The sequence below is a fragment of the Pongo abelii genome, chromosome 13, assembly GCF_028885655.2.
Source record: "Pongo abelii isolate AG06213 chromosome 13, NHGRI_mPonAbe1-v2.0_pri, whole genome shotgun sequence".
In the NCBI taxonomy this organism is placed as follows: Eukaryota; Metazoa; Chordata; class Mammalia; order Primates; family Hominidae; genus Pongo; species Pongo abelii.
The window spans coordinates 26,702,976-26,711,471 of record NC_071998.2 but is presented as its reverse complement, the minus strand read 5'-3'; the positions used below and the strand labels follow the sequence as shown (position 1 = coordinate 26,711,471).

At 36.6% G+C, this 8,496-nt stretch overlaps 1 pseudogene; it reads left to right on the top strand.

Moving 5' to 3' along the window:
• The first annotated feature begins 1,753 nt into the window (after positions 1 to 1,753).
• On the top strand, positions 1,754 to 2,636 carry LOC100445983 (ADP/ATP translocase 3-like; annotated as a pseudogene).
• The last annotated feature ends 5,860 nt before the right edge of the window (positions 2,637 to 8,496 follow it).

Genomic DNA, 8,496 nt, shown 5'->3' with positions numbered 1-8,496 from the left:
GACATTTTTAAAGGTATTACACATATATTCAAGATCCTCAGATGAAACATTAACAAAATGAACAAACAGATGGGAAATAGCAGATAAATGGAAACTATGAAAAAGAACTAAAAATAAATTCTATGAACAAATAAAACATATACATAGAGTCCTGTAAGGCAATAGCAGTGTGTTAAGTCAGAAAATGCTAAGTGAGCCTAGCAAGAAAAAAAAAGGTGGAAAATATTAGGAAAAAAAAAAGATAAAATAACAGTAAAGTATTTATTAACTTGAAGCCATAAAAGCTCAGTGAGCATCAGGCATAATTAATACAAAGAAAACTATATCCTATGCCCAGTGTAGTTGCTCATGCCTGTAGTACCAACATTTTGGGAGGCTGAGGCTGGTGGATTGTTTGAGTCTAAGAGTTTGAGAGCAGCCTGAGCAACAAGGCAAAAACTTGTCTCTACTGAAAATACAAGAATTGGCTGGGCATGGTGGCACACGCCTATAGTCCCAGCTACTAGGGAGGCTGAGGTGGAAGGATAACCTGAAACCAGGAAGGTCCAGGCTACAGTGAGCTATGATCACACCACTGCACACCAGCCTGGGTGACAGACAGAATGATACCCTGTCTCAAAAAAAAAAAAAAAAAGAAAAGAAAAGAAAACAATCCCCTAGGCTATCATAGTACAACTTTAGAAACAAAATAAATAATATTGATAGCATCCGGAGAAACAGTACAGTTTACTTTTAAATAGACAATGATACAAATAATTCATGAATTTCTTATAAGAAATAATAAAGACCATCTGACAATGGTCTCACATCTCTAAACTGCTGCATAAAGAAGAGCTTACTTTAGTGAAGTTTTGGGGTGTGGCTTTTATCTAATAGATTGCATTATAATGGAATTAGATAAAACCCACAGAGATTTTAAGCAAATTATGTCAGCTTGAACTGAAACGGACAAAGTAACAATGAAGAGTGGTATGTAGACCCTTGAACTACCATGGGCAGCAAGGAGGCTGAGAAAACTACTCGGTTGCAAGCATGATATATTTTTTTAATTGAAAAGAAAGAATAACTGGTGAGGCAAAGATGTAAGCCCAATGGGCACAGCAAAGAGTCACGGAACATTAGACCAAAGAATTAGGAGTGAGTGTGGTTAGGGAAGCAAGGAACTGACAAACAGCACTCAGTGGGTTTCAGAATTGCTAGGACCAATAATGGCACGCCTCCCATTGCTGCCTTTTGGAGTAAAAGCATCTATTGTATTTATCCTACGTCTTTCTCTCTATTATATGTTGAATATAGAGGACAGAGGACTTGCCTCATTAATTTACAAGTTTTCAAATTGAGAGAAAATCAGCGGAGCTACAGTTGAAGTGCTACACAAGAAAACTCATCCACACCTGGAACTCCTATACCTAAGCCGGAATCTCTCATAGAATGAGACTTTATGGGTGGAGGCCTGGGACACAGATGATTACATTTAGCGTGTGAGCAGAATAAGAGCTGTTTTGATGACAAGGAAGGCCGTGGTAGGCTATATTTTTTACAATGGTCATAGCAATATCTCAGTCCAACCTACTCTTCCAGAACCTTGCCTCTCTTCTATAAGGAGGTGGGAACCTTTGGAGATCATAATTAATAAATAGAATGTAGCTGCTTTCGGTCCTGGTGGCGCCAGGGCTGAGCCAGTGACGCTCTCCCTTCACTCTCCGCGCCTGCTCTCTGGCTGTCAGTCCGCTCCGCTGCCCGCCAGGCCACCATGACGGAACAAGCCATCTCCTTCGCCAAGGACTTCCTAGCCGGAGGCATCACCGCCGCTATCTCCAAGACAGCCGTGGCATCCATCAAGCGGGTCCAGCTGCTGCTGCAGGTGCAGCACGCCAGCATGCCGATGGCCGCCAACAAGCAGTGCAAGGGCATCGTGGACTGCATCGTCTGCATCCCCAAGGATCAGGGTGTGCTGTCCTTCTGGAGGGGCAACCTGGCCAATGTCATCCGCTACTTCCCCACGCAAGCTCTCAATTTCGCCTTCAAGGATAAGTACAAGCAGATCTTCCTGGCGGGCGTGGACAAGCACACGCAGTTCTGGAGGTACTTTGCGGGCAACCTGGCTTCTGGCGGCACGGTCATCGTGTATCCCCTGGATTTCACCAGAACGCGCCTGGCAGCAGACGTGGGAAAGTCAGGCACGGAGCGTGGGTTCCGAGGCCTGGGAGACTGCCTAGTGAAGATCAGCAAGTCCCACGGCATCCGGGGCCTGTACCAGGGCTTCAGCGTCTCAGTGCAGGCCATCATCATCTACCAGGCAGCCTACGTCAGGGTGTACGATACGGTCAAGGGCATGTTCCCCGACCCCAAGAACACGCACATCCTGGTGAGCTGGACGATCGCGCAGACCGTGACGGCCGTGGCTGGCGTGGTCTCCTACCCCTTCGGCACAGTGCGGCGGCGGACGATGATGCAGTCCCGGCGCAAGGGAGCTGACATCATGTACACGGGGCACCGTCGACTGTTGGAGGAAGATCTTCAGAGACCAGCGGGGCAAGGCCTTTTTCAAGGGTGCGTCGTCCAACGCCCTCAGAGGCATGGCGGTGGGGGCGGGCTTCGTGCTGGTCCTGTACGACGAGCTGAAGGTCAGCTAAGGGCCTTGGCATCCTCCACACACACACCAAAGGAACCAAGAGAACCACGTAGAATCCTCAAGTATGCAAACCATCGACATTCGAGAAATTCCAGTCGTCTTTTTCCCAGCCGGACCCTGCCTGTAGATGGCCAGGAAAGGCTCTAGAAAAGGGGCCCATTGGCCGGGCGTGCTGGCAGGCTCCTGCAGTCCCAGCTACCTCGGGAGGCTGAGGCAGGAGAATGGTGTGAACCCGGGAGGCGGAGCTTGCAATGAGCCGAGATCGCGCCACTGCACTCCAGCCTGGGCGACAGAGCGAGACTACGTCTCAAAAGAAAAAAGAAAAGAAAAGAAAAAAAAAAGAAAAGAGAACAGAAAAGGGGCGCATTGTGATCCAACCATCAGTACTGGATTCCAAGTCTTGATCACTGGGGGAAGGGAACCAGGGTGTCCTGGGGGGCCCACGGGCGAGGCACTCCAATACTCAGACCTAGAGTCCAGATGCTTGTAGGACCCAAGTTGTGTTTAAGTATTTATTTTAAACAAAAGAATCATGTTCCCCATTTATACTTAAGCACTAGTCCCTCTTTTGCACAGCGGAGAACTTTCAATTATGTTCTATGTTGGACATCCTGCTGCGAAACAATAAACACAGGATGCGGGGTGGGCGGGGAGGGGAATAATAAAATAAATAAATAAATAAATCGAATGTAGCAGAAGTGAGACTAAGTAATATATTAGGTTAGCTTAGAAAGACGGTGCAGCTTCCCCTTGACTTTTTTTTAGGACCCTTGCCTTTTGGAACTCAGACGTCATGTTATGAAGAGGCTGAGGCTACATGAAGAAGTCATGTTGACATGTATAAGCACATAGGTCTAGCTAAGGACCCTGCTGACAGCCAGCATCAACTGCCAGATACGTGAGTAAACAAACTGTGGTGATTTAACCTCCAGCTTCACAGTAACCCCAATGATGCTAACTAAGTACAGCAAAGACAGGCTGTTCCTGCAAAGCCCTGCTCAAATACCAAATTGACGACCATAATAATATTGTTGTTTTAAAAAACAGTATTATTGTATCAGTTCATCAACATGGAAAAGCTTTAAATAGATAATCTTAAATAAAAAGTAATTTTCTGAAGAATATATACATTATGATAGCATTAATATATAATACATTGGAAGTGAAGCCTAAATAATTGTTGATTAATAAATTTAAAATATCAATACGCTTTAAAATGTTAATTACTTTTTATCAAGTTGGAGAGTTTAAAGCAGAAGTCAAGCTCTTATCACAAGTGATCTTCTTTATTGGGTAAATGCATTTATTAATTACTTTTAAAAATTTATCAAAAATATGTATAAATAGGTGTTAAATATTTAAGGCACTACAGAGTAGATGATGTTTAACAAGAAAACCTTTAAAGATGAGGTGTTGGAAGAAACACAGAACAAGCAAAATGCATCAGTTTACTAAATGCAGGAAATGCAAATCAGTCAGTAAATTATTACAACAAGAATGCATGGTGATTAAAAAAATAAGCTTAGCCTCATACATACACATGCATTATACATATAGCAAGGACAAGAAATGTAAGTTAAATATAATTCTTTAAAAACACTCACAAATTGGATTAAATAATGCTTAACAATTGTTATAAATGATAAAAATGTTTAAGACATTCAAAAAGATACACAAAAACTGAAAATACAGGAATAGAAGTAGACAAATTAGACAATTACTAATAAAAATTGAAGCAATATTAATATCAGATAAAAATAATACAGTGTAAAAGGAATTCAATGGAATATCGGAGAGAATAATTGTTCAAGGACAAGTGTTTATCTCCTTGGAAACATAACTTAATACAGTTTTGAAATTTACAGGCAAAGAGTGTTAGAACTATGAAAAGAGAGACTAAAGATGTAAATGTATTCTCTGGGTGACGCAGTTCAAAACTGACTGTTTTTGCACTTATGATAAAATAATTCAGATAGAGATTTCTTGAGTGATTTTTTACACAGTAAGATATTCTCTTTGTAAATTTCTGGTCAATTATCCCCGACTATCACCTGGTTTTACAACTAAACTATAAAAATTTTAAGTTTCAACTTTTGAAATCGAATTGCCAGAACAATTGATTATGATGTTGAATGACTGAATCTATAAACTTGTTTCACAGCAGTGGGCTCTGTCTTAAATATAGAAAGACTTGAGTCATCAATTATAAATAAAAGTATAAAACATAAATACATGTTAATTTTAAATATAATATTTATAATCAACATAGTGTAAACATTGTATTTAAAAATTGTATAAAAATATGAAAATGAAAAGAGGTTTTTTAAGTGTTCAACTGACAATCTCATATTTATTAATTAAAATCAGGTAAGAACTAACTATAAATTTAGATAAACTTCAATAAATTTATTTTATCACTTTTTTTAACTTTCTACATAATAATAGTGGTACATTCTTGATAAAAACAAACATCAATTTCAGGAACACTAAATAAATTATATCAAATGGAATTAATATGCATGATGATTTACTGTAATTTAACTCAAATAGAAAAATTGAAAACTACTCAAGTCACAGATAAAATTAATTTTAACTGTATCTTTGGGGTATAATTTTCCTAACTAAAACTCACTCCTGTCATTAGAAAAGGAAATCCATGAAGAAAGAAGGAATTTTATACAGAACAAAAGTTACAGCATATGTTAAACTGGAGAAAGTTACATAAATTGTCAATATTCTTCTCGCACTAAATGGCACTAAAAGGGTACTTTGAAAATGAAATTTAAATTAAAAAAAGAATAAAACAGTCTTCTCTCTACCTATGGCATTTTACCATTTTCCATTCACAACGAGTAATACCTGAGGAAGAGTTCTGAGGTGGCAGCCATACTTGTACACCTCCTTTGCTAAAATTGCTTAAGTGCTAATTCACTGGCAATTTCACTGCAATAGCAGGTAGTTTATCTTTAACTGCATTTAGGGTTTTGAATGCTCATGGTGACAGAGAATTCAATCTGTGAGCCATTCCATGAGAAACTATTTAAGATTAATACTTAAAACTGTTAATTAATTTCTGCAGTCACTGGGCCTTGTACACAAAATCACTGCTTTGTTAAGGTAAATGCAGATGTTTGTAAACTCATCTTTTAAATAAGTGTATTTTTGAGAAAAAATTTCAATTTAACAAATATTTACTGAGCACAACTTGTACAGAGAAGTAAGCAAATCAAATAAACACTGGGTATGATTACCATAGCAGTTTCAGAACACGTAGTCCAATAAATATAGTGGATGTGTGTGTGTGTGTACATATATATATACACACACACTATATACACACACATATGTATATATACGTATATATGTATATGTGCGTGTATATATGTGTATATATATGTATATATGTATGTGTGGCTATACATATATTTTTACACATGTATTTCACTCTTATGCTAACCATTATCAAAAAATTCATAACCAAAATAACCACAGATGCTCTCCTCTGTCTCCAAACTACATCTTTTCTGTTTTGAGGTATAAATTACTAGTATTAAGCATGAATTGAAATTACTACCATTCACTTGAAAAAAATGAACTTAAATCATCACAGGCTGGTTTTGTAGGTCTCTTTAGATCTAAAAATGGAAAGTTCTAGATTTAGAAAATCTCTAGGATATAATTACATTTTAGTGTTCTTACAAGTCTTGATTTCTCCTTTCTGGGACATCCAGAATGTTGACTTTGATAATTATTTAGCAGAGTCAAGATAGATACAACTCATATATTATAGCAACAATTCATGAAGCTACTTTGTCTCTGAAACCATTTTTAATAATGTATACGATATACTTAACACTTGGCCTGAAAGAAAATGTCATAAAATATATTCTTTTCTTTTACATGCCTTCATTTTAAATCCCTTTTCGCATCATTTTTCCCTAAGCATTGTATAGACACTTCATAACTTGCATTTTGGGTACTTTTTCCCCTTCTTTGATGTCATTAAAAATACTAAAAGCAAATTCACTTCAGAAAACAGCAGAAAATTTGCATTACGTTTTTTTTTTTTTTACATCATCTCATGCTGTCACCTCTTGTATATTATTTTTCTTCTAAATTGTTTGAAATTTGTCTCCCATATTTTCTGGCTATACTTTTGATAATAATAAAACTTTATCTGCATAGTTACCTCAAACTATATTAAATGCACAGGTCAATTACCTTTCTACAAAAATAATTACCTGATACTTATTTTGCTGGGTTTGGTGAAGTTTGAATTAACTTCAGATTATTCCTTTTGTCACAGTGATTTGTATGGGTTTAAATTTGTCTTTTTCAAATAAAGTTATTTTCCTTATTTTATATTATACATATCTATAGGAGAAAATGTAGCAAATCCAGAAAAGCTGAATAAAGAACATAAACTATTCATTGTCCAACTACCTGGAGCCATAACTTTTTAGAGTTTGGTATAGATGATACCAGTTTTATGTGTGTGTGCATACATTTAATGTGCTGCTTTAGTGTGTTTTAAGTATGTTTACATAATTCATAACATTTTAAATACTGGTTTTAAATATAGGTTTTTCTATAATAGTAAAGATGATTTTCATAAAAATGCAGAAAAAACAAATGTGTAAAATTAATACTAACCTCTTATTCAGATCGATGAGCAAATTACACTTAATATTTTTATGTAATTAGTGTTGCATATAATAGTGAGATCACTATTTTAATTGCCAGAGCATAAATATAAATTATATATATTTGTGTGTATGTGTACATATGTGTGTATGTACATATATATCCATACATATGTATAATCTACATACTATAGTATATATTATTATATTAAGTCACCTGAGCCATTTTTGCTTTATTTCCATTTGCTTTCCTTTTATTATCTTTCAATGGGAAAGATTAATAAACTACCCAATGGCAATCACTATGGTCATCAGATCATTCTTCCTATACTCTTCCATCTATTTCTCAGCAGTCTTTTTTCTGAAATATATTTAAAAATTAATATATAGAGTATGACTTTACATAGTAAACACAAGAATAAAAATATATGGAATATTCTTAAATGAGTTAAATTCATTTTTTTTTCATTTTCATTTTCCCTCAAACATTCTCCTTCTACAAAAGCTGGTAAGACCTCAAGCTGTGCTCTTATTTGTAATGGTAAGTGTCATTTTGGTGGCCATGTGGCTACACAGCATGAGGTAGCTATGATGAACCTTGATGAAAAACGACAGGTGCAAAATGAGAAAAGTTTGCACACAACAAGTTTGGCTTTATAAAGGCTTCAGGTTTACCATCATCAGAGAACCTTCATCTGCTGTGGTTTAAAACAAGGAAGGGAACCACCTGTTTTGCCTCAAGCAATAGTTAAGATCAAACAAAATATGCTCTGAAACAGTAAGACATGACAAAGGAGAGTGAAAGGGTTTTTCAGCAATGGCAATAGAAGTTGCTTTCTCCAAAAAGAGTTGGGTTATTACCAAGTAAAGCACAGTGGTAATAACCCAAAGGCAAATTAGAGTAAAGAAAAGCGCATATATGCAGGTGGTACAACAATATTTGCATTTCCATAGATAAATACTTTTAAACATACAGAAAAAACGAAGGGACACAGAACTCACAGTAATGATTTGGGATTATTTCCTTTGGCCAACATATCTCCTCAGTTTCTAGGGCACACACTGAGATTCAGGAGAAGCCTGAAGAAGAGCATATTTATAAAATAACTAAAATAACTATCCACAACTGACATCTACTTGTAAAGGATTAATATATTTTTCATAAACATGAGAGATATATCCATTCATAAAACTCTTTAAATCACATTGTACAACTTG